The following is a 24,603-nucleotide window of genomic DNA, read 5'->3' on the forward strand; positions in this document are numbered from 1 at the left end:
GTGCCCTGGCCAGGAATCGAACCCCAGACATCCACACACCCGGCCGACTCTTTGCCACTGAGCCAGCCGGCCAGGGCCTAGATTATTCATTTACAAAGAGAATCAATGACAGTGGCAGCCCAGGTATACTTTTGCTTCTTCTCATTCAATTGGAAGATATTTATTTATATTAATTCTTTTGAGTGAGTTTCCAGTCATTTAAAAATATGTTGCTGAGAGGAACACATATACAATTGTAAATGTTGTGTACTGCTGCTGGTACTAATGAGGTGATCTAGTAGAAGCTAAACCCAAGATTTATTTTGTGGGGGGCGGTCCTGTTGTAATCTATAAACTGATTCTTATAATGTCTGGGTTTTTTTTACTCTTTTTTTTAGAGAGAGAGAGAGAGAAAGAGAGCTAGAAAGGGAGAGAGATGAGAAGCATCAACTTGTAGTTGCAGCACTTTAGTTGTTCACTGATTGCTTCTCATATGTGCCTTGACTGGGGTTGAGGGGTCTTAAGCCAAGCAGATGACCCCTTGCTCAAGCCAGTGACCTGGGATCATGTTGATGATCCTGTGCTCAAGCTGGCAGCCTCGTGGTTTTGAACCTGAGACTTCATCATCCCAGGTCAGTGCTCTATCCACTACGCCACCACCGGTCAGGCAGCAGAGGCAAGATTCGAATGCAGACAACTTGACTCCAGACCTGTACCTAAGCAGGTCTTTGTTTACTTTCTTTTTGAAATCATCTTAGGCTTACAACAGAGTTGCAAAGGTGGGTACAGAGTTCCTGGATGCCTTTCACCCACCCTCCCCTGTGTTAACTTACCATGGTACATTGATCTAAACTTAAGAAATTAACGCTGGTACAATACTACTGACTAAACCACAGGGTTTATTCAGATTTCCCCAGTTTTTATACTCATTTCCTTTTTCTGTTGCAAGTTTGCACATTACATACATTTTGTAGTCACCATTCCTTAGTCTCTAGTCAGTGACAGTGTCTCAGTCTTTCCTGCTCCTTCCTGAGCCTGTCACTTGTAGGGAATACTAGTCAGGGATCTTGTAGAACGACCTTCAGTTTGGAGCTGGTCTGTTTCCTCATGATTGTGCCGAGGGGCCGGGCTTTGGGAAGAGCACAGATGAGGTGGTCTTCTCAGCACGTCCTATCAAGGGGTAAGTTATAGCAACATCACCTGTCACTGGTGGCTTTAGCCGTGACTGTGGTTAAAGTGGTGTCTGCCCCGCTGAGGCTCCCGGTCAAGGCACGTATGAGAAGCAGTCGGCGAACAACTAAAGTGAAGCAACTACGAGTTGATGCTTCTCATCTCCCTCTCTCTCCTCTCTTTCTTCCTGTCTTTCTTTCGTCCAAAAAAAAAAAAAAAAAAAAAAAAATCTGGCCTTTGTCACTTACCAATTGAGAGATAATAGAGTAGACGACTTCCTTAATTTCTTTGCCTCAGTTCCTTGATCTGTCATCATAGTGCCTCCTGTAGAACAAGATCGAGTGAAGATGAAAGGAATACAATGAGTAAAGTACTTACAACAGTGGCTGGAACATAATGTCAGCCACTGTTGTGTTTGTACGGAGGAAGTCCAGGCACCTGTTCAGATGCTTAGCCATTTAGCGTGGATGTGGATAGTGCTGAAGGGATGTGGGAGAGGAGAAGATGGTAATGGCCTAGGGTGGTCTGGAGCGCCCGCCCCTCCCACGTGCACCTCTGGGAAGTGGCCCTGAGTCCGGCCCTTGAAGAGAGCCGGAGACGCAGAAAGCTGAGAGGACACTGGCGCGGAGGAGGAAAGGGGACAGCTAGGGACTGCAGGGGAGACGCTTCGTGGGAAAGACCGGCTTGTGGAGCAGGGACAAGCCAGCCGGGCGCGGCAGCGGAGGCTACTGCATGTGGAGTCGGCTGGGGGGTATAAAGTGGCCGGGTTCCAGCGTGGGTGCTGGCTCGACTGAGTTCAGACTTTATTTCTAGGTAAGAGAGAGACAGACACACGGATAAAGATACTTAAAAAACCACTTCAGCCCCAGTAGAATGATGGATGTACTTTTGAGTATTTGTTTTGTTGATGGGGAAATAAATATGTTATGACACAGTGACTATGAAGTTTGTAATGCTCTGAAATACATGTGTTTCATTAAATATGCTAGTTTCTCTGTACCTTTGAGGCATTGTCCGCCACATGTGAGACATTTATCCCGCCTACCGCCAATGCCTGGTGTGTGAGTATGTTTGTTGACCCTTTATACAGTAATAACCCTGTGGCCCAAGGGCTAAGAGTCACTGCTGTCAACTTACTGAAGTGTCATTTACGTACAGTGAGTGCATGGATATTAGGTGTACAGAGCAATATATCTTACCTGTGTATTGTTAAAGAACAAAACTCAACTGAGTAAATCTGAAGGAGTAATTGGCTTAATGGACTCATGGATCGGACGGCATCTCACTTAGCAACTAGAAGGGCACTCCAAGGAGTTGTACAAAATGGAAGTGGTGGTGTTCTTTTTTACATTTACTATTACATGGATTTCAGGTGTGCGGCATTGGAAGGTTTTTATAGGCAGGAAGAGGGTGGGACAAGACGTTGAAAAGGGTAGGTTATTTCTGGCAAGGTCGTCTTCCCTTGGGGGAGGGTAAGGGATCTTATCAGGCACATTTCCTGGAGTTTCCTGGTCACTGGTGCTGACCAGGATATTCCAGACTGATTGGTTTAAAATTCCAGTCCTGGGAAAAGATCTGTATGAGCAGAATCATAAGACACTGAGGGGTGCACCCCTTCCCGGGAGCACGCAGACCTTTCTTCCCTCTGCGGCAGGCATCTCCTAAGCTCTAAGGGTCCCCACTAGACTTGCAACCGGGCAGCGGCGGGCAGTGGCTGACCCCCTGGACCTGTCTCTGACTTCCCAGCGAGCCAGAGCAGCCCCACCTGCGCACGTTTCTTCCCTGTAACTTTTCCAGGGAAACAAAGCAGAGCCCCCGCCCAGGCTCTCCTGTTGCTTCTTCTGTCCTAAGCGCTTCCTTGCATCACTGTCCTCAGTTTTAATAAACACACTCGTTAAAAAAAAAAAAAAAAAAAGACACTGAAGAAAGGAATTGAGGAAGATACAAATGAGTGGAAGCATAGATATACCGTGTTCATGAATAGGAAGAATTAACGTCATTGAAATGTCCATAACTACCCAAAGCAATCTATAAAGTCCACACAATTCCTATAAAAATACCAATGGCATATTTCACAGAAATAGAACAAATAGTCCAAAAATTTATATGGAACCACAAAAGGCTCTGGATAGCCACAGCAGTCTTGAGAAAGAAGAACAAAGTCAGAGGTATCATGCTACCTGATGTCAAACTATATTTTAAGGCCATAGTAATCAAAACAGCATGGTACTGGCATAATATAAATATAAGACACATAGGTTAATGGGACAGAATAGAGAGCCCAGAAATAAACCCACACTTTTATGGTCAATTAATATTTGACAAAGGAGGCACACATATACATACAATAGAATAAAGATAGTTGATTTAATAAATGGTGTTGGAAAAATTGGATAGATATTTGCAAAAAATAAAATGAAACTGGACCACCTTTTTATACCATACACAAGAATAAACTCAAAATGGGTTGAAGACTTAAATGTAATCCTTGAAACCATAAAAATCCTAGAAGAAAACATAGGTAGTTAAGATCTCTGACATTTCTCTTAGTAATAATTTTTTGGACATATATCTTCAGGTAAGGGAAACAAAAGAAAAAATAAACAAATGAGACTACATCAAACTAAAAAGGTTTTTGCACAGCGAAAGAAACCATCAGCAAAATGAAAAGACAGTCTGCTGAATGGGAGAAGATATTCACCAATGGTACATTTGATAACAGGTTGATACCCAAAATTTACCAAGAACTCAGGCAGTTCAACACCAAAAAAACAATGCAATTAAAAAACGGGCACAGGACCTGAATAGATAATTCTCCAAAGAAGACATAGAGATGGCCTGTAGACATGTGAAAAGATACTCAATATCACTCATCACCAGAGAAATGCAAATTAAAACCACCATGAGATATCACCCCTCACCTGTCAGAATAGCTATCATCAATAAATCAACAAACAAAAGTGTTGGCAAGGGTGTGGAGAAAAAGAAACATTTATGCACTGTTGGTGGGAACGCAGACTGGTGCCGGCCCTGTGGGAAACAGTGTGCAGGTTCTTCAAAAAATTAAAAATGGAACTGTCATATAGCCCAGAGATTCCACTTCCGGGTATTTATTTGTCAGTAGGCGGACAGCACATAGACTAACGTTGGAACAGTACAGAGAAGATTAGTATGGTCCCTGTGCAATTTCGTGAAGTGTCCCCTATTTTTTAAGAGAAAATAATACATAGTGGGATATTATTCAGCCGTGAAAGAGAATGAAACCTCACCACTGGCCGTACCATGGATGGACCGAGAGAGTATGATGCTCAGTGAAATATGTCAGGCGGTGAAAGACAAATGCCGTATGATTTCACAAATATGTGGAATCTAAAGGGCAAAATAAATGGCCAAACAGAATAGACACAGACTCACAGACACAGAGAGCGGACTGGTGGGTGCCAGAGCGGGAGGGGGTGGGGTCCGGGTGGGAAAGGGGAGGGGAGGAAGAAGTACAGCTGGGTAGCTGCAAACGGTCCCGGGGACGTCAAGTACAGCTGGGGAACACGGTCAACAGTATCGTGACAACTGTGGACCACGTCAGGTGGGCGCTTGCAATATTGGGGGCACCACTTTGTAAAGGAGGTGATCGTCTAACCACTGTGCTGTACACCTGAAACCAACACAGAATAATGTTGAATATAAACTGTAATTGAAAAATAAATATTTAAAAATGTTCTTGAGAGAGGCTGAAATTGCAAATAGGTTCAGGGATTTGGTCTAGGTGTGGCTTAGCAAAAGGGCTTCATGTTGGACTTGTATTTTTTTGGTATTTTCTGAAGTGAGAAGCGGGGAGGCAATCAGACAGACTCCTACATGCGCCTGACCAGGATCCACCCGGCATGCCCACCAGGGGGCAATGGTCTGTCCATTTGGGCTGTTGCTCTGTTGCAACCAGAGCCATTCTAGCCCCTGAGGCAGAGGCCATGGAGCCGTCCTCAGCGTCCGGGCCAACTTTGCTCCAATGGAGCCTTGGCTGTGGGTGGAGAAGCAGATGGGCGCTTCTCCTGTGTGCCCTGTCTGGGAATCGAACCTGGGACTTCCACACGCTGGGCCAATGCTGTATCACTGAGGGCTTGTATCTTGATAATGGTACAGTGTACATCTGTGTAGTCATCACCGAGAGTATGACCTAGAGCATCTTTCACACTTCAGAAGGTTCTGTCGTGTCATCTCCCAGGCAAAAACGCCCCTCCTCAAAATCACCACTATTCTGCCTTCTGTCACCGTAGGTTTTTGGCTGGGAATGTTTCTTTCCTCTTCACCACCGTTCTCTGCGGTCCGAGCAGTGTGGTGGGGCTGGGTGCATGGATGGGCCCCGTGTGCAAGCCCTACCCTAGACACATCCCCAGACCTAAGCAGATGCTCTCCTGAGACCACAGTCCGAGGCTTATGTTTCCTGTCTCAGTTCAAGTCCACGTCTCACCGCCTGCAGGGTCAGTGTTTCGCCCAGGGTGTTTCACCCTGCACTGTGCTCCGTGCCTTCAGCTATCATTTACCAAAATGGTTGTCACCATTCGGGAGGGAGTCCCCTTCTGGGCTTTCCCCCAGGCGCTGACTGGTAGTCTGAGAGCAGTCTCATTCCTGTGCTTTCTGCACAGCGCTCCTGGGGAGCAGGGGAGTGTGCTGATGGAAAACGAGGACAGGGGCAGTTTCTTCATTTAATGTCAGACTCTGCTAGCCAGTGGCATCTCCCTCCCACCCTGCTGGTCTCCCGAGGGGGACAGGCAGTGAGCTGAGCCCCACAGGGCACCTGGGACCCCTGGGGCAGGGTGGTGGGGCGCGGGTGGCCCGGTGTGGAGGGAGGTGTTCCTCCCGGAGGTGAAGTCTGAGTGGAGGACCAGAGCCAGCAGGAGTTGTACTGGCGGAGAGGGGAAAGCGAGGACTCCTCTGAGCTGAGGACAGCGTGTACGGTGTGTGCAGAGGACGGACGTGCAGCTCCTCTGGCCGAGGTGGCAGCGGGAGGCGGGTGCCACGCAGCGGGGACGGCTGGCTGGGCCAGTGGGCGGAGGTGGACCTCATGCCTGTGCCAGGGAGTTGGGCTTCAGGGTATGATGGATCTGCCATTTTGGAAAACCACTTCAGATTTTGGGAGATGGGTCAGTGGGGCTGAAGTTGACTAGGCTGTCAAATGGCCCGAGGGCCGGCCCCCGGGGGTGTGAGGCAGAGGCCAGAGCAGACAGACAGTCAGGAGCTGGGCCGAGCAGACGGTGGTGGCTGACCGCCATGCCGAGGTTGATCTCCTCTGTGACTAGATAGGGTTTCCCTGGGGTTTTACAATGAAAAATGCGAGAGTGGATTTTTGTAAATCTTGACTGAATGAGATCCTTTTCTCCCTCTTTACCAGGCCCTTTAGTGTTTTGTTTTTTGTTGTTGTTTTTTCTTCTTTTTTACAGAGACAAAGAGTCAGAGAGAGGGATAGACAGGGACAGACAGACAGGAACGGAGAGAGATGAGAAGCATCAATCATTAGCTTTTCGTTGCATGTTGTAACACCTGAGTTGTTCATTGATTGCTTTCTCACATGTGCCTTGACCACGGGCCTTCAGCAGACCGAGTAACCCCTTGCTCGAGCCAGCGACCTTGGGCTCAAGCTGGCGACCTTGGGGTCTCAAACCTGGGTCTTCCGCATCCCAGTTCAACACTGTATCACTGCGCCACCGCCTGGTCAGGGTGTTTATATATATAATTTATTCATCTTAGAGAGAGAGGAGAGAGAGAAGTGGGGGAGGGGGTGAGGAGCAGGAAGCATCAATTCCCATATGTGCCTTGACCAGGCAAGCCCAGGGTTTCGAACCGGTGACCTCAGTGTTCCAGGTCAACGCTTTATCCACTGCGCCACCACCGGTCTGGCAGTGTTTGCTTTCAAATAGCCTCATTACTTTTTTTTTTCATTACTTATTTTGATGTGTACAGGACTTTGTAGGTGATGGCCTAGAGTTGTATGATCACTTTTTAAAAATCAGGCAGAGAAGTTAGTCTTTGGTTTGTTTTAATCCTCCTTTGTTTATTGTGATGAAAACCACATCTCCGAAAGGGCAGTCCTCTAGAGAACAGTGAACCCTTGAATGGAGGGGTACGAGTGACACGGCAGCAGAAGACCTCCGTATTCCTGTCAGGTTGTATAGTCCCCGTGTTTGTGTCTGGAGATGTGCACAGAAAGCCAGACGGCCGCTTGTTGCCAAATGGTGTGTGGGTTTGACCCTAAGCGCTTTATCAGGTTGAAAGCTCACCCTGGCTTTGCCTTGGCCTCTGGGCTGCTGCTGAAGTAAGCCCCATCCCGTGCACAGGATGGCAGTGTGGGGGTGGGTGGGGCGGGAGGCGACTCTCAAACCGGCAGGGCTACTGTCGAGGTGCCCAGGACTTCCTCACTCACAGCCCTGGCCCTGAGCGATGAGCGTGTGTCCTCACGAAGCTCAAGAATCATTTGCATGGGACTGGAAACTTCTGGAAAATGTAAGATAGGCCCCTGGACTTTGTGCTAGGCAGTATCTGGAGTCCTCCCTCTGAATGGCCATTGAGACAGACACCCAGAGCACACCTGCTGAGAGGAAGCCTTTCTCTCCCGTCAGCCAAAGTGCAGTTATCTGCCTACCCCGACTCCGAATTGCCCGTTACTGTAAATCCTGAACAGTTTAGAGTGAAAGGTGCTGGTATGTGGGCAGAGAATCCTTACTCGGAGGAGCAGATGAGAAATGGTGATTTGCTTCCAGACGTAAAAAATAAAACTGCAAGATAGCTTCTTACCCCGGGATCGGCATGGTGCTCTGAGCCACCACGAGCACCTGCTGTTCCCGTCTTCAGGTGTGCCCGGGCCGTGTCACTGCTCTTGCAGCACAAGTTCTAGGACACCCGGGCGTGCTCGTTTTAGCTCTGTGCTGTGAGTAACCGGGCGTGCTGGGTGAGCAGCAGTTTGTGAAAGCTGAGCACGTGTGGCCTCAGTTCACACGTGCTGCGATGAGATCGAACATTCGTAGGCTAATCTGGCACCTTTAACGACATGCGTGATCATCGCTGTGCTGCATGGTCATTAGGTAAGCACTTCACGTAGTGCCTATAATTAGTATTAATTCTTACACGGTCAAACCAGATTTCCCCGGTTTCATGTTTATTAATGTGTTGCTTCTCCAGTGTCTGATTAGCATCAGTGTCAGCATATCCTGTTGAGCCCTCGCGTGGCCTGGTCCTCGTCGCTGTCGCTCTGGTGCCCCGCGGCAGACACACGAGTGCGAGTCCAGGTTCTCTGTAGAGCCCCCTTGCATGGCCTGGTCCTCGTCGCTGTCGCTCTGGTGCCCCGTGGCAGACACACGAGTGCGAGTCCAGGTTCTCTGTAGAGCCCCCTCGCGTGGCCTGGTCCTCGTCGCTGTCGCTCTGGCGCCCCGCGGCAGACACGCGAGTGCGAGTCCAGGTTCTCTGTAGAGCCCCCTCGCGTGGCCTGGTCCTCGTCGCTGTCGCTCTGGTGCCCCGCGGCAGACACACGAGTCCAGGTTCTCTGTAGAGCCCCCTTGCATGGCCTGGTCCTCGTCGCTGTCGCTCTGGTGCCCCGCGGCAGACACACAAGTGCGAGTCCAGGTTCTCTGTAGAGCCCCCTCGCGTGGCCTGGTCCTCGTCGCTGTCGCTCTGGCGCCCCGCGGCAGACACGCGAGTCCAGGTTCTCCTCTGTAGAGCCCCTTGGAGAGAGGGTGGTCAGCCCCATTGTCTCCACACCCACTGCAGCCCCAGAGTGGCTCCTGTGGCTTCTCCCTGACTCCAGGGATTCTGGGAGTCTGGGGTCTTCAGGGGGGTGGGGCTGTAGACCTTGAGCCTGGGTGGCCCACTCAGGGCTGGCAGAGCGCACTGTTGGGGTGACAGGCCCCGTCACCTCTGAGAAGGACTTGGCAGCACACTTTATTGAAGAGGAGGGGCTGGAATAACTGAAAGTGTCTCACCCAGCAGACAGTAAGTAAGGGTTTAGTGCCCATTTATTTACAGGCCTCCCGTTTTCCACTGCACAGTTGATTTTAGGTTAGGAGAGGGCTCGTGCACTAGTAGGAACGCTTTGACATTGTGACTAGAGGACCAAAGAAAACAATAGCTCAGTTGGTGATAGCATTATCCCCATACGCCAAGGTTTTGGGTTTGATCCCCAGTCAGGCCACACACAGGAATCAGCCAGTGAGCCTGGCCTTGGTGGCACAGTGGATAGAGCATTAACCTGGGACACCGAGGTCACCAGGTTGAAACCCTGGGCTTGCCGGGTCGAGGTGCATACAACAAGCACTCAATGAACAACTAAAGTGAAACAGCTATGAGTTGATAATTCTCATTTCCCCACCTCTCTCTCCTCTGTCTTCTCTCCTCTCTCTGTAAAAATCAATAAATAAAATCTTTAAAAAGCCCTGGCCAGTTGGCTCAGTGGTGGAGCGTTGGCCTGGCGTGCAGAAGTCTTGGGTTCGATTCCCGGCCAGGGCACACAGGAGATGCGCCCATCTGCTTCTCCACCCCTCCCCCTCTCCTTCCTCTCTGTCTCTCTCTTCCCCTCCCACAGCCAAGGCTCCATTGGAGCAAAGATGGCCCGGGCGCTGGGGATGGCTCCTTGGCCTCTGCCCCAGGTGCTGGAGTGGCTCTGGTCGCAGCAGAGTGATGCCCTGGAGGGGCAGAGCATCGCCCCCTGGTGGGCAGAGCGTCGCCCCTGGTGGGCATGCCGGGTGGATCCTGGTCGGGCGCATGCGTGAGTCTGTCTGACTGTTTCTCCCCGTTTCCAGCTTCAGAAAAAAAAAAAATCTTTAAAAAAAAGAAGCAACCAAATGAATACACAAGTAAATGGAACAGCACATTGATGTTTCTCACTCCCTTCCTCTGTCTTTAAAAAAAAAAAAATCAAAAAAAGAGAACAATACATTTTGGATGGATTGAGAAACGGTTGGTTTTGAGTGACCCGCGTGGCCTGCCCTTTGTGTCTCTGCCCTGCGGTGTGATGGGTGGGCTGCTCACTGTTTGGTGGTGAGGTGCAGAACCCTGTACTGTGGTCCTGCTGGTGGGGTGTGTGTCACCTGCTTCTGCTGTGGTTAACCCGACACACCATCGGGCTCCCGAGGGGTTCACTGTTCTTCCCTGTGTTTGATGAGGGCTGTCAGCTTCTGTGGAGGTGAACTTTGTTTTTCCTTCAAACATTTACCGAGTCTCTGCTGTGCGCTAGGAGCCAGATACAGAGAGATGATCAGATATCTCGACCTGACGTCCTGCCTTTTTGCATTTACCTCTGTACACTCTGGTCCTCAGCACCCTTGTAAAACGGAGCAAGGCTGTTCATGTGCCCACAGTGCAAATACGGAGTCACAGAGAGGGGAGCGGACCAGGTTCTGTGGCTGAGCTGGAGCCCGGGTCTCGTGACCTCCCCGCGGGGTCACCAGCGGGGAGGGGCTGAGTGAAGGAGTCTTTGTGTCTAAAATGAACTGGTCAGGATGGATGGCATCTTCCCAAAGGTGTTCTTGCAGCATTCATGCCACTTTATGGAAATAATGATAATTAAAAACATCCCAGCTTTGAAAGATAATTAGAGACTCATTGTTTGCTCAACAGAAACGTTCACCACTTAGTAAGTCACCCTGATGAGCCGATCAGTGTGGTCACCAGTATTGGATTTTGTACAGTGTTTTCAGGAAGACACTATTCAGTGTATCTTTTCATTGGTTCGGCAGGTCGTTACAGTGTTTCTAAGATTGGGGAGGACACGGTTTTAAAAACCATTGGGCTATACTGAGCGGCCATGGTGGGGACAGCAGCGCCGAGGTGAGGTGCCGGTCCGCCCGTTCTCCTGGCGGCTGGGAGCCCTTCCAGGTGCGGTCATCAGAGGTTTATTCTTTGAGAAAGGCCTGGGGGCTCCCTGTGTTTTTGACCCTTCACAGTTTCTGAGAAACTTGAGAAGGAATATTTCCCCACAAGTGAAATGAGAAGAGCCTCATGACATTGTACCACGGACCCCAAAACAGTGTCCACTGAACAGGCCCCGTGGGAGGCCGTGGGTGGGAGCGGGCTGGTCACCAAAACAGTGTCCCCTGAACACAGCCCCGCGGGAGGCCGTGGGTGGGAGCGGGCTGGGTCGTGGAGCCGTTCTTCCGGGGGGTCTTGCTCTGGGGTGGCGGGGACAGAGCGCTGGGACCCAGTGTGTGGTCAGAGAGCGTGGGCTGCAGGCCTTGCTGTGGAGAGGTGGTCACTTGTATGGTCTTAGGCAAGTTCCTTAACGCATCTCATTTTCTGAGCTGTAAAGTGGGGTGATATTTTACTTTAAAAGGGAATTTTGGGATATCACATACATAGAAGGTCCTCCTGGTTGTAGTGGGAAGTATTTATTAGCTATCTATTTACATACATTTGTTTCTGGGATCATTTGCAGTGGGTGTCCCCACCAGACATAAATTCCGGGGCGGCCGGAGCCCTGTGGCCCTGTCTTGCTCACTTGTATCCCGGCCCCCATGGCTGTACCTAGAGCTTCGTAGCCTCTCAGGTGCTTGGTGAGCGAAGCAGTCCCTCCAGGGAGCGCTGTGGCAGCGGCCCCTCAGCAGAGATCTGGAGTTGACATCTTAGAGCCTCACGGCTGGGCAGGTTGCTTTGTTAACAAGGCCGAGTTGCTTCTATATATTGTTTTGTTCCCGAGATTTCCCTATAGAGGGTTTCCTCCTCCTCCACGTGGTTGAAGACAGTGTAGCAATTAGTGGAAGGGGTGCTGGCTGTGTGTGTCGGGGGGCTGTCGTGCACTTGAGCCTGATCTCTGAGCCCTATCTGTGCCCCGCTCTGTTTTGTTTGGGGTCCCCTCCTGGTTACTGCCGGGCAGCTTCTCTCTGTTCCCATCTTCTCAGAGAGGGTATGTGGTTCCAGCCCGGAGCTGGTTTTTTTTTTTTGGTTTGTTTGTTTTTTCTGTATTTTTCTGAAGCTGGAAACGGGGAGAGACAGTCAGACAGACTCCTGCATGCACCCAACCGGTGCACGCCTACCAGGGGCATCGCTCTTTTGTGACCAGAGCCACTCTAGTGCCTGGGGCAGAGGGCTGAGGAGCCATCCCCAGTGCCCGGGCCATCTTTGCTCCAGTGGAGCCTCGGTTTTGGGAGGGGAAGAGAGAGACAGAGAGGAAGGAGAGGGGGAGGGGTGGAGAAGCAGATGGGCGCTTCTCCTGTGTGCCCTGGCCGGGAATCGAACCTGGGACTTCTGCATGCCAGGCTGACGCTCTACCACTGAGCCAACCGGCCAGGGACCCGGAGCTGTTTTTCATGTAGCCAGGCAGAAGCTCCCTGCTGCTTCTTCAGGGTTGAAGGTGCCTCTGTGGGAGGGACGGGGAATGGGAGGCTGGCACCTGGGCCTGGGGCCATGGCGCATGTGGGGCGAGGTGGAGGGGCAAGGACTGGACCCCAGTACCACGCTGGGCCACAGTCAAGGACGTGAAGCCCAGGTCCCTCTTCTCCCTGCCCGTTAAGGACTGTGAAGTGACTGACTTTTCCTGGGGGCATCCCTCAGGGTGAGGCCTTGAAGATGATGTCAGTACAGATGCAGAAGCAGACCTGGCTGGTTGGAGGACCCGGTTCAAGGCGTCTGCGGCTGTTGTGGACTACAGTGGCCATGTTGGTCTGGGTGTTAAGCGCTCCAAGGCGGTAGCCACTGCTGTCCATGGGGCCATCATCCTGGCCAAGCTCCCCGTAGTTCCCTGTGCAGTGAGGCTTCTGGGGGAATGAGACCAGCGAGCCCCACACCGCCGCCTGCAAGGTGGTGAGCTCGGCGGCTCAGGCTCCGTGCTGGTGCGCCTCACCGCTGCCCCCAGGGGCACCGACGTCAGCTCAACCCCTTTGCCCAGGAGGCTGGTTTCTACGACTGCTGTGCCCCAGCCAGGGCTGCAGCACCACCCCGGGCAGCTTGCACAGAGCGAGCTTTGCTGCTGTCTCTGAGACCTATCACTGTTTCACCCGGCCTCCCCACCAGGAATAGCTGACCGTCTTGTGAGTTTCTGTGCAGAGGACCCAGGCTCAGCTGTGGCCGCCTTGTAATGTTGTACAAGAAAAATAAAATGTATTAAGCCTGTTTAAAAAGAGAGAGAGGCCCTGGCCAGTTGGCTCAGTGGTAGAGCGTCAGCCTGGTGTGCAGGAGTCCCGGATTCGATTCCTGGTCAGGGCACACAGGAGAGGCGCCCATCTGCTTCTCCACCCCTCCCCCTCTCCTTCCTCTCTGTCTCTCTCTTCCTCTCCTGCAGCCAAGGCTCCACTGGAGCAAAGATGGCCCGGGCACTGAGGATGGCTCCATGGCCTCTGCCTCAGGAGCTAGAATCCCTCGCCTGCAGAGGAGCAACGCCTCAGATGGGCAGAGCACCACCCCCTGGTGAGCATGCCAGGTGGATCCCTGTCGGGAGCATGTGGGAGTCTGTCGTGTCCTGTCCCCCCCGGCTTCTGACTTTGGAAGAATACAAAAAAAAGAGAATTTTGGGGATCAAGGAGCATCCTGTCAGCATCTCATCAGCTCCCTCATGGAGGAAGGCCAGGCAGGGCGGGTTGGGGAGGGTGAGGCTGGAGTCTCAGCCCCAGCGCGCTAGTCAGCAGACAGCGCTGAACCGGTCAAGTGTTAACCGGTCGGAAACTGCAGTCTCTTCCGATTGAGACTGCCATTTCCTCGGGGTTCTCCGAGGAGCCTGCGATGGAAGAAGAATTGAACAAAATGCTCTCTCTAAAACCTCTATTTTAAGGTGAATGATTCAGAGACAAGCCCAGGTCCAAGAAATTTTCATCAGCGAGCGAAGACTGAATTGCCAGGTTTGCCAGATGTCTCATTTGAAAGAAAATTTTCCCTCATTTGGTCTCTTACAAAAGTCTTCCTCTAAAATAGGCGCTGTCCCCAAGTAACTTAAAAATAAGAAAAGGAAGTTTCAGAATGTTTCAAATCCCATCTGTGTAGGGCTCATAATTCTTTGTGGTTCAGCTGGGAATTGCATTGCATAAAAATAAAGGCAAAACCACCACATTCTTGGACTACAGAGTTTGGGGAAATTTTCTCAAGTTGTTCAGAGCACTGTGCTCCGTCTAGGTCCTTCCCTGGGCATTGACCGCGCACCTGCTGCGAGCATGCGCGGCTCCGTCCTGGGTCATTCTGGGTCGGAGGGGGCAGCCCGGCACCGCTGCCCGCAGGGGACTGTTCCTCATTAAAGGTGCACCCTGCCGCCCTCCTATTTTACAAGGTAGAATGGCTAATAATGAAGGGGGCATTCCCCTTTACAGTTAGAGGCACGGGCCCTCCTAAGGGGCACCTCTGTTGTGAGGCAACATCAAACACTCCTGCACATTCCTTTATTTGGTTCACCATGCAACCCTCCCGCAGGCCCTCCGGTGCGGGCAGCCACCTCCTGGCTTTCCCCAGCCTGGCCTGGGCGTGGCCCACAGCTCCTCACAGGGCGATGGGAGCAGGCCCCTGGCTGGGTGGAGAGGGCTCTCTCTTCCTGCGTGGTGTGAGGAGAGGCGGGCTTCCCTTGGCTCCCCTTGGGGTCCGTCCAGAAGGCAGCCATGTCTTCTTCTGTCACCTTGCCATTGGTGTGATGTCTTCCCATGCAGTCAGCCTTCCCTACGCCCACCTGTTCCAGATCTCCTGGCAAGACTCCTCTCCCTGCTGTGTAGCTGGGTTCAAACTGATGTTAGAGAGTCAGCTTTTGGAAGAGAATTTACATTCAGGTGCAACTGAAATGGTATTCTGCCCTGTCCAGCCCTGTCTGTTAAACTCACCCCCAAAATCTGGTGGCATGATGTAGGAAAATCTTCTTGAGCAGGGGTTCCAGCGCTGTTCCGTCTGGATGGCGGGGAAGGGGGTCCTGTCCTTCTGAGCCCACTCTGACTACTCTGCTCCCTCCTGGCTCACTGGCTCAGCCTCTCTGCCACGTGGCTCCCTGGGTTAGGGAATTCTTGGGGTTTCTGCCGTGGTCAGGGTCACCACAGTTGACCAGGGTGGAGCAGTGAGTGGAGCTGATAAGCAACTTGAGAACCCCCTGGCTGTGGAGAGAGGAAAAGGGTGTCTCTTGTCACCAGCCCCCCCCCCAACCTGGTAACGCCCACGCAGGTCCTTCCTAAGGGCCTCATTTCCCCCGTTTTTCTGCCTCAGGCTCACTCCAGAAGTGTTTTTCTGATCTCTCATTCTACCCTGTTGTCCCATCCCTGGGACTGTCCCCCTTGTTCCTTCCAGCGACGGAGTTTGGCCATCACTGAAATCAAAGCCTTGAGTTTGTGGGTGTGGAGCACCTTCCGGTTGAGAATCAAACAGAAGCTGTCGAATTCTGTGCAAATGGGGGCTGGGGCTGGTGCCCCCTTCTGTGCGAGCGCTCAGGAGTGTGCGGGGTTTGGTGCCAGCGTTCTGCTTAGTGGTCAGTCATTTCTACTGTCTGTGCCTCAGTCTTCTTACTTCCCAGGGGGAATAATAGTACCGTGCCCACCTTGTGGGGTCCTTGTCAGATCTTCGAGGTGTGAAGATGTTTGGTACATAGTATGTGCTTCTTAAACGTAAGCTTCGTAACTGTCGTACCAGGTGAGGCCGTGGGCGGGTGAGAAGGCTGGCAGCAAGTCCCTTCGAGATGTGCCGCTGGGGTGTCCATGTAGAAAGTTGTGCGGAGGTCAGAAGGCAGCAGAGGAGTCTCCCGGTCAGTTAAACAAAAAGCCATCCCGTTGACTGACACATTGTCTCAAGATCTCCTTAAAGATGGCTACCAGATCTGCTTCGTGAGTTACATAGTCTCCTTAAAAGCATTCTGTTGCCTTCTACCCAGAGAGCAGGCGGACAGCTGTGTGTGTGTGTGTGGAGGGGGGGAGGGTGGCAGGTGTGTGTGTGTGGGGGTGGCAGTGAGGGCAGTGGGGGGATAGAGCAAAAAAAGAACCCCCCCCCCCCGCAACTTACGGACATGGACAACAATGTGACGATTGCCGGGGAGGGGGAGGGGGATGAGAGCGTGGGGAGGGGTAAATGGTGCTGGATGAAGACCTGACTGAGGGCGGTCTGAACACACAGTGCAGGGAGGTGTTGTAGAATTGGGCACCTGAAACCAATATAATTATGTTAACTAGTGTCACCCTAACAAATTGAGTTAAAAAATAAATATATAAGGATTAAGATAAGGCAAAAGTAAAAATATTAAATAAAAATATTCTGTGGCCTTCTGATTTATTGAAGGGAACAAGTTGACTGCAAGCATGATATGTATGTATTTTGTTTACGGAACACTGTAGCTATAGCATATTAAATGTGAATGACAAGTCACCATTACATTTTGAACTTTATGTGTACCTTAAACACTTGATCCTAGCCCTGGCCGGGTAGCTCATTTGGTTAAGAGTGTTGTCCCAATATAAGAATTAACCAGTGGCCTGACCGGTGGTGCCACAGTGGATAAATATTGACCCAGAATACTGAGGTCCCTGGTTCGAAACCCCTAGGTCGCCAGTAATCTACGCACAACTAAAGTGAAGCAACTAGGAGTTGATGCTTCTCACTCTCTCTCCCTTCCTGTCTTTTTCTCAGACCAATGAATACGTAAATAAGTGGAACAACAAATCGATCTCTCTCAAATCAATTAAAAAAAAACTTGATCCTGAGTATCAGATATGATTAATAAACTATAATGTTTTTAGTTCTTTAACAAAAAGTTAGAAGTTAGTCCCTTGGGAAGGTTCCGCAGGAGACTGTTGTTTCTAACAGAAGATTAAGTACTCGTAGCCCCTTCTCGGGTCCACAGTCCTTAATGTGACTGAGGCTTTTGCAGTTGGGCCCGTTTCTCTTTTCTCGTTCACGGATCTTGGTGTCAGATGCTTCAGCATTACTTCACTTAACAAGTGAACCCGGGCCCTGCACTGACCTGTGCCCACACTTGTACACACGCCTCTTTGCCTACAGAGCGTCCTGTGCCCCGGTTTTTGACGGCGTCTGGCCTCATCTTAGAAAAGACAGTAGGTGTGGTGGCTAACCACGTAGAGTCTGTAGTCAGGCTCTTTGGGTTCAAATCCCAGCCCTGCCACTTGCTAGTGGTATGTGTGACTCGGGGAATTTTCTTAACCTTTCTGTTTCGTCCTTAAAACAGCAGTAATGATAGTGGTCGTCTTGTGGTGGTGTCCCAAGAATTATAGGAGGTAATCCACAAGCACACTTAGAATATTCCCAGCATATAGTAGCTTCTGTTAAGTGTTAGTTTGGCTGCTACTGTTATATGTCACTTCCTCCAGGAGGTCTTCCAATTCTGCATTTGAGGGCCTTTCCTATGTGCTCCCAGAGTCTGTTCTGTGACTTGGGGTTGCATTTATCATGCTATATTGTAATTTCCCCATCTGCTTATTTCTATCCACTTAGATGGCAAGCCCCTTGAAGGTAAGGTAAGGTCCCTTTCTTGGCTATAGTTGTATCCACATTGCCTAGTAGATAGTTTTCTTTCTCTGCCTGTTCTCAGATGTTTGGGCAGGTGTCTTCCTGTCCTTGTCCTTCTCCTCCTCTCCTCCTCCTCCTCTTCCTCCTCCTTTTTTTGAAGAGATCCTAACTAAATCATTTTTGATGTTTTAATGAATGAGTCTGCTTGCCTGTCTTATCCGGGGCCAAGAGGCTCGCTCACATGCTTCCTGTTCCCTCCCTAGGGCAGTTGTTAAAGACGCACCAGAGTTTGGGGGTGAAATGATCTTCTATAAGCTTGCTTGTGCCGGCATGACAGTGGGCTCTCTGGATACACTCTTGCCGAGTAACCCTCTGCCCCTCCGTGCAGGAGCGAACAGACCTATTTAAGAACTGTGTGAAGCACTCAGAGTCATCCAGCTTCGTAAGTCCGAGTTGGGCTCTCTCCCTGGGTCTCTCTGGCCTTGTGGCACATCCCATATTTCTGTGCCCACAGCCTTGCTGAGGACCTGTCAGCTGTCTGGCTCCCTGCCCACAGCTACCGGCCCAGGGCTTCGTGGCCTTCTCTCTGAGGAGCAGTACAGTTAAACTTCAGAAGTGATCATTAGAGGGACCAGCTCTCTCTGTTGGGAAGATGCCAGGTTGAAGGTGGTCTTCTGCCGTGCAATTGCAATACTTCACTAGTGCAGAACAATGAGACTGGCACGCTGGCAGATAAGGGTTACGGACAAAAACAACAAGCTCGGAGCGCCGGGGAGAACGGAGAAACATCTATTTTTATAGCTTCATTTCTTAGTTTGTCCGAAAGTTAAAAATAGAATTAATCATGCCCTGCAGGTCCCCTGGACCTCTGATTGGTACAGCAGCCTCCCACAGCATGCTCCAAGGATAGTCTGGGCAAAGGCTTTCTATCAGAATATGCTGTTTGCCAAAGAGCAGGCTCCACCTTTCTTCTGAATGGGTTCTGTTTGTCCTTTTCCTTGATACAGCGTTTCAAACTTCAAAACATACATGGGCTGTAAAAGTAAGATGTGTTGAGACTAGAGCTGATCTTCTGGGTAGAGAGATGACTCGGAATAAAACAATATGTTCTTTTTACTCTCTCTATGGATCCTTAGGGTTCCAGCCTTTTGTAACATCATTACATTTGAATTTTCTGTTTACATAGTTGGAAAAAACAGCATGCTCTCATGTAACAAAAGTATCCACTGGCTGAGCTGTTTCCGGGGCAGTGGGCCTGGCGAGTGTGGATGGCACCGAAGGCATGCCCTCCTCCTGTGGCTGGTTCTGGTTCCGGTTCTAGTTCAGTCTCACCCAAGCGGAGGGCACAGGGCCTGCTCAGGAGTTCCCAAACCTAGCTGCTGATAAAAGCCTCAGTTCAAAAATATTGAAGGTTCCTCCTGGTTCTGAAATTCTGTAAGAACTCTGAGATAGCGGAGGAAGGAGCCCCTTTGTTGATGTTAAGCCCTTAAAAAAGGTAAACATCTTTTTAAAACTCTTATTTATAATTTTTTTCTAATGTAGATACCTGTGTGTGTGATGACTTACATTCTCAAAAAGCCTTAAGTATTATATAACTCAGAGCTTTTTGATCAGAAAGCAGTGTAGGTAATGACTCATTTATCAAAACAGCTGCTTTTTGGAGTTCACAGCAGACCGAGCCACAGAATCTTGAAGTTCTTTTTGGAAGTGGATTCCATTTAATCACACTCAGTGTTGTTAGCAACTGTCGGATGGTAGAAGAATCAGGGACTGTTTATGGTAAACAGATGTTAGGGGCATTAGAGGTTGGTGGGGAGACTCAGAAGAAAATACCTAGGTGTTCTGAATAAATTGATACCCTCCTGCAGGTAATTACATGAAGGTCATTCAAAGTGCTGGGCCTTGCCCTGTTTCCTGTGCGGATTATTCCCCCTTGTCTGTGTTGGGATGCTGTAATTGACATGCCTTTTTGACCCTGACTGAACTTAGAAGTAAACAGGACAACAGCAGCTGAAATTTCTAGTGCACTTTCTGTATTCTGAGTACTGTGCAGATGCCTTTCATTAAACCCCACCAAAGCCGTATGAATAGGTGAGGCACAAAGGCTAAGCAGTATGTCCAAGATCAGAGAGCTAGTTAGTGGATGAGTCAGGACTCAGCGTGGCTCCGGGGCCCACGTTCCACATCAGCAGCTACACCCGGCAGGGCCGGAGATGTCATGGGAAACTTAGACGTCGGGTAAACCTGCCAGTTCAAGCGACTGTTTTGACACATTGTGTTTTGGCCACAGACCAGGCTTTGATCAGTACCCCCGGCTTTGTGTTTCAGCAGATCTGCCGAGACCAAGTCTGTCCTCGCAGGATGGTCTCCTCACTCACGCCTGTGTCTGCCTAGCTCCCTTGCCGTCCTCCCTGGTAGCTCTGGGCTTTGTCCTAAGGGAGGAGGGCAAGGTGCAGCTGGGAGGGGGGCTGCCTGCCTGAGGGCGGACCGGTGCAGAGAGCGGGGGTACAGAGTCACGAGCCCCGAGTGCTCCCACCACCAGGACCTCGGTGGTGGGAGGTGGTGGTGTGTGGGGGAACAGGGAAGCCGCCATAGGGGGAACCGGCACGAACCAGAGGCGGGGTCTAGGAAGGCCCAGGATAAGTCACAGGACGAGAGAACTTAAGGCAGAGTTTGATTAACTATGTCGAGTGCGTCAGAGCTCGTGACAAATGAAACCTGAAGTTGGATTTGGGGATTGTGTGTGTTGCTGATTAAAAATGAGTTTTTTCCCATTGATTTGAGAGAAAGAGAGGGAGGGGGAAAAAGAGATAGAGAGAGAAGTATCAATTCGTTGTTCCATTTAGTTGTACACTTATTGATTGTTTCTCGTACTTGCCCTGTCGGGGGATCGAACCTATGACCTCAGTGTGCCGGGACGTGTTATCCACTGAGCCACGGGCCAGGGCGAGTTGGTGAGCTCTGAGAATGTGGTTCTGTTAAGGTGGGGGCAAGCTGGTGTTGCCAGGAGTACCGTGCAGTGGGTGGGTAGGGAGTCTCCTATGAGGCCATCAGGAATAGAATATTGGCTTCTGGAGTCTGGCAAGGACAGGAAGAGTCAGAATAGTCTGAGTTTTGGGGCAGAGGGACTCGGTGGAGCCCTTTTCCTCTGTTGGGTCCTCTGTTCTGAGCATGTCTGAAGGCAGCAGAGGAACCTCACGGGAAGGGAGGCTCGAAGACGCTAGGGTGAGGTCAGCAGCCTGTGTTGCGTGCTGTGTGCCGGTTCTGGGCGAAGCGCGTTTCCTGCCGTAGCTGGTGCCGTTCACACTGCAGCTCCGGGAGGTGAGGAGTCCGACCCCTTTCACAGATGGGGGGACAGAGGCTTCGAGTTAAGCCACTTGCCCAAGCTCAGAATGCTCCTGAGTTGTATTTAGACCCAAGTCTCTCAAACGACATCATCGATAGAACGGAGTGAGCAGATTATTGAGGAGAGGTACAATCTAAGAGCAGAGGTGCCTGCCTTCTTCTGAGACCCGAGGAAAGGGTTCCAGGTGGGCTGCATGCTGTGCCCCATAGCTCCATACTCAGAAAGCCTCAAGCTGTTTGAGAGATGTCAGCTTGCTTTCTTTTTTTGATAGTCCCAAGCCCTTTTGCCAGAGGTAGAGACTTCAGATATCTAGAGGAGTATTTTTTCTTCTTCTAAATTATTTATTTATTTATTCTTTTTAGAGAGGAGAGAGAGTGAGAGAGAGAAAGGGGGGAGGAGCAGGAAGCATCAACTCCCATATGTGCCTTGACCAGACAAGTAAGTGCAGGGTTTCGAACCGGCGACCTCAGCGTTCCAGGTAGAGACGTTTTTTTAAAGAGTCAGCTCTGGCCCTGGCCAGTTAACTCAGTTGGTTAGAGCATCGTCCCTCAACGCCAAGGTTGCAGGTTTGATCCCTACTCAGGGCACACACGGAAAGCAACCAATGAATGCACAGCTAAGTGAAACAATGAATGAGTGCTTTCTCTCTCTTTCTCTCTCTCTCTCTCTCTCTCTCTCTCTCTCTCCCCCCCCCCTTCCTCTCGCTGTCTCTCTAAAATCAATTTTAAAAAAGTATTAAGAAAACAAAACAAAACCCAGCTCTGTGGACAGTGGACACACTGGGAGTGTTGGCTTGGCCCCAGGGCCTCCCAGGGTCTTTTTATACTTGGCATCGCATGGAGGGTTTTTGCTGTGTATATTTTTGTTTTCTGCTGTATTTATGGGATTTAATATGAACCATTCTGCTCGGTCTGTGAGGTTGGCCGGGGTTTGGTGTTTTAGCTACACGCTCCGCTGGCTCTCATCCCAACAGGCTTTGGGCTTCTTGTTACCGTTGTGCGTTTATGGGTCCCGGGGACCCGTGCCCTCTCCTCACTGCAGTTCCCATAAAAATTGTCGGAGACTTAAACACACGTTCTCCTCCAAAAAGCTTGTCCATGTGTGGTTTCCTGTGTTCCCCAGCCTCTCGCCCTCTCTCAGGGAGACACTCTTTGGGGGTCATCTGTTCGGGCTCATGTTTCTCTGCTGCACTGCTATTTCTGAATGTGGTTGGACAGCCATTGGCGCGGGGACTTTCGGGTTTCCACATGGGTAGCTCCTGGCGTTTCAAGAAACTGTCTGAAATGATCAAGAAGGTGAAGGAGGAGGCAGCATGGCTGGAGAGACAAAGGCGTGGCAATCTGTGTGTCGGTACATTTATTAATATTACATGACCTTTGAAGAGTCCTAGTTGCCTCTGGTGTCATTTTTATTCTTCCTACCTAATTACCACATTTTTCGCTCCATAAGATGACCCCCCCCCCAAAGTGGAGGGGAAAATGCCTGTGCATCTTATGGAGCGAAAAATACAATATTTTATTAAATATTTTAACACAGCATTTGGTTCAGAATATTTTTTTTCTTGTTTCCTCCTTAAAACCCTAGGTGTGTCTTGTGGTCAGGTGCGTCTTACGGAGCAGAAAGCACGGTGCGTAGGCCCTTGCCTCTGTTGTTGCGGACGGGTGTTTCCGGCGGCCCCGGCAGTGGCTGTGACCTGTGTTCTGCGGCACTGGCGAGTGCCCTCACGTCTCCTCACCGGGGGACTCTCCGGGCCGGCACCGGGCCGGTCTGACTGGTCCTGGTCTTACACCCCCTCTCTTCTCAGAAGCCTTGGCTACCCTAGCCGACTCCGGAATTCCTTCCTATTCTCTGTAAATGATTATTTAAAGAAAAAACAAACCCGCTTGTTTCAGGCCTCATAAACCATCCTTGGTACATCCCATCCCCCCCCCCCCCCACTTTCTGCTTTCAGAATGGCTTTCCTGAGGTCCTGGAGACCAGTGGTCTCGGGTGCCCGAGGAGGAAGTCAGCTTAGGCCCCGGCTGGGACCAGATAACGGATGGAGGGTAGGCTGTGGGGGTTGGGCTGGGGGCCCAGGGGGTGCTGAGTAGGAAACTTAAGGTTTTTCTGGAGAAATAGCCAAGCAACCTTGAGGGAGACTTAAATGACAAGACATGGAAGGAGAGCCTTCTTGCCAAGAATAGAGACTCTTATTCAAGGTGACTTTGTCCGTGGAGTTCTGGGGGGTGGGGGGTGGGGGTGCTGTCTGGGGCCCAGACCACACTGCGCTTCCTCTCGTTTCTTCAGAGCAGTGGTCGGCACAGGGGGGGGGGGCTCCCTGCCCTGCCTTTGGCTGGTCTGTTGTCACAGCTCGGGGCGGGGGGCGGGAGGCGGTGCCCTGGCCTGGTGGGTATGGACCAGGGATGCACCCAGGGCGAGGGACAGCCTCCCACCACCCAGAACCTAGAGACCCTGCTGGGAGGAGGGTCCTGAGGGATTTCGGTCACGGGTGGGTTAGGAGAAGGGAGTTACACGGGAGGAGGCTGGAAAAGGCGCAGCTTCTGCTGCGTGTATTAACGGGCCGCCGCCACGTGAAGGAGGCCTGCGACTGCACTTGTCTCTGTGGTTCTCCCTCGGAGATAGTTCTGTTTCCTGATGACCACAGATCGCGGCAAAGAGGTGTTGCTGTTGCAGGCGCTGGGGTGCTGTCCTGAGGAGGACGCAGGTGAGGGCCATTCACCTGGGGGGGCGGCAGGTCATTCTGGAGTCTCGGGCTCTCTGGGCAAACTCCTCATCTCTGGGCGGTGGTGGCGTAGGACACTTACTTTTGGTCGTTGGGAAGCCTGTATCAGCCACACGCGTGGAGTCCCTTGACCCTCTGTGCCTTCGACTGGATGTGTCCAAAGGAGAAAGAAAATCATTCAGAAGCTTCTAGAGTTCTGGGAAAGCATGGTGTTTTCAGCCCCTGAGAGCCGTTCCTGGGGCTGACAGTCCCCGAGGTCAGCGATCTCTGTCCCTGGACTTACTGAGTGGCGGTGGGGACCATTTTTGAAGCCCAAGATCCTTTCTCTAAGGAGACATTATCACTTGATTCAGAGTGTCCAGCATGGAACCTTCTGGATTGTTTTGTGACCCCTTCTAATCTGTGTCATGCAGTGCATTTGAACTCCTTACAAGAAGTCTTTCTCACCGTAGAACTCCAGACCCAAAGTTGCGGACTTGGAGATGCCAGGTGTTCAGACGGAGACCAGGTGTCCTGTCCCGGTGCCTGCGGTGGATTTTAGGCGGCACTCGCACTGATCTGGTGTGACCTAAGGGGGGCGCTCACTCAGCGCTCCTTGCCCTCGGCCCCCCCGGGAGGAGAGATGCTCGGCTCTGGGTCGCTGCTAGGCACCAGAACCCAGTTCTGGCCTGGGGGCTTGGCCTTGTCTTCTCGTCAGTGTCAGCGTTGGGGATGGGCCGTGAGGCGAGTGGGCGGGGTCCCGCCATTGAGTCGCTCATCCCCATGGTGTGGCGGAAGCAGTCTGCAATTACTCTGCCAGGGTGGGAGAGTGGGCTCTGGCACCCGGCTGAACCCTGGCCCCGGACTTCCTGCTGAGGACCCTGGGCCAGTTAGCCTGTCTGTGCCTCTGTTTGTCCGTTTCTAAAATGAGGATAATTGAGTCAGGTTGTTGTAAAGATCAGATGAACGTAGAAAATGTGGAGTGGTGCCTTCCCCATACTTTTGTCATCACATAAAACGA

At 51.1% G+C, this 24,603-nt stretch overlaps 1 protein-coding gene and 1 non-coding gene across 8 annotated transcripts in view; both read left to right on the forward strand.

Annotated features, from left to right (window-relative positions):
* ANKS1A (ankyrin repeat and sterile alpha motif domain containing 1A) overlaps positions 1 to 24,603 on the forward strand; it is a 188,024-nt gene that overhangs the window by 16,013 nt on the left and 147,408 nt on the right. The window contains exon 1 of one of the 7 annotated variants that reach the window (XM_066232573.1): positions 22,856 to 22,926. The exons of the other annotated variants lie outside the window; for them this stretch is intronic. The gene's annotated coding sequence lies outside the window, so the exon portion shown is untranslated. Of the gene's footprint in view, positions 1 to 22,855; positions 22,927 to 24,603 lie in introns of those variants that run through there. 7 annotated transcript variants of the gene reach the window in all.
* On the forward strand, positions 4,256 to 4,359 carry LOC136321110 (U6 spliceosomal RNA). The gene has a single exon (XR_010728408.1). It is a non-coding gene; the product is annotated as a U6 spliceosomal RNA (small nuclear RNA).

This window comes from Saccopteryx bilineata, chromosome 1, assembly GCF_036850765.1.
Source record: "Saccopteryx bilineata isolate mSacBil1 chromosome 1, mSacBil1_pri_phased_curated, whole genome shotgun sequence".
NCBI lineage: Eukaryota > Metazoa > Chordata > Mammalia > Chiroptera > Emballonuridae > Saccopteryx > Saccopteryx bilineata.